Here is a 1,715-nt window from a genome sequence, read left to right as displayed (position 1 = left end):
GACGATAATAATTGGAAGTGTGTACGTAGCTTAAGTCTCTTTTTGTCATACCCTGTGGAAATAACCTCACCAATACATTGTTTTCTGAAGGTAGATAACAGCAGGAATGTCCTTGATGTAGACTGATAGGGATTTAAAAAATAGGTAAAGCAGACAAAGCACTTCAGCATCCACCTAACACAGCACTTAAGGCTGAACTCCAAGTAGAGATAAAAACTTAATTAATGTAGGTATATATTTCTTATTAAATATTTACATGAATTTAAAAAAACAACTAGTGTAAATGTATGCAGAGAAATTTGTAATAGGCTTCTTCTAATGAATTCGAGTAGCGCTGGAAGATACAGCACTAAAAAAACAGTCAGGTGAGTTGCAGCGCATGTGTATTGATAAGTAACATTGTTACAAAAGAGTAAAGTGAGCAAATTGGGAGCTATTGCTTTTTCACTGTTCAGTCACATACAAGGAGCATAGCGCTTTCCTGCTCACTTCAGCAGATATCACTCAGGCTAGGCTTTTTTGTGTGAATCTCAAGACTGGATAGAAATAAATGTACTATGGTCGGAAAAACAGCTGTATTTCAGTTGTCCAGGTGCTTACCTATGGTTTTTCTTTTATGTAGGATTCCTAATAGCGCTCTGTTGAGTGTTATTTTTACCACACTTGAACATAATTTTAAGGCATGGTATGTCATCTCAATAAATATTTCATCTAGTGAAACGACAGACATTATTTTTCTATTATGGTCTCCAAGGTGTGTTATTAGCATATGCTATTACTATAAAGCACTTGTAATGAAGAGGGAGTAGAGCTTTACATGGCTGAGTGCTATCCCTACTGATAGCCACTCAGGAGTTGGGAAGCGAAACTAAACCTTTAAAGCACGCAAGTCTCATATTCAAAAATCATCTGCAATAAAGGAAAATATAGAAAATCATTTGGAGTGCATACTAATCATTTAATGCAATAAATGGAGCAGCTCTAATTATGTCCTGAGGAAGTGATTTCACACTGAAACAATGAGAGTGAAAGCAGGCTGGGAGATCGCAATGCCGAGATGGATTCAAACATTCTATCTCACACATACACCGCTTTTCTGGGTGAATGATAAATTCATTCACCTTTTCCACCGTGTTTGCCTTTCGTGACAGTTGGGAGCCAAGCTGGAAGAGGAGAATGTGTCCTTATATAACTAAGTTGGACCCGTGGAAATGCAATGCATTAAAATAAGTGCTTCAGATATAAATAATTTTGGAGATGCAACACTCTGGTCAAGTGAAAGAGCAATGAAGATTTAAGAGCCACTTAATAGAACTGACAAGTTGCTCGACTAAACATGCTATTAACAACATGCACTGAGATACCCTGTAATACATGAGCTGAAGATTTGGATGTAGGCCAGTTTAACCATTAGCCCAGCCCATTTTGTTCTTTTGAGAACTCCTTGGATCCCAACAAATCAAAATAGTAAGACTGAAGGGGTTAACGTTTATTTAAACAGAAATTACAAAAACTTTGAATTGCAAATTGCCTTTCTAATTTTTGGAAATATCTTTACAAATAGTGTTAAATTTAACTATTAAAGAAATACTGGTTATTTGTTGCTGATTAATTACTGTACATACATTGCAACTTCAACAATCAATAAGTTTATAATTAATAATGTTTAACTGATATTTGATTAAATTGAGTTTATTAATTTCACTTCTGCTACC

The sequence above is a fragment of the Pyxicephalus adspersus genome, chromosome 12 (assembly GCF_032062135.1).
Source record: "Pyxicephalus adspersus chromosome 12, UCB_Pads_2.0, whole genome shotgun sequence".
Lineage (NCBI taxonomy): Eukaryota > Metazoa > Chordata > Amphibia > Anura > Pyxicephalidae > Pyxicephalus > Pyxicephalus adspersus.
Note: the sequence above shows the minus strand (reverse complement) of the source record.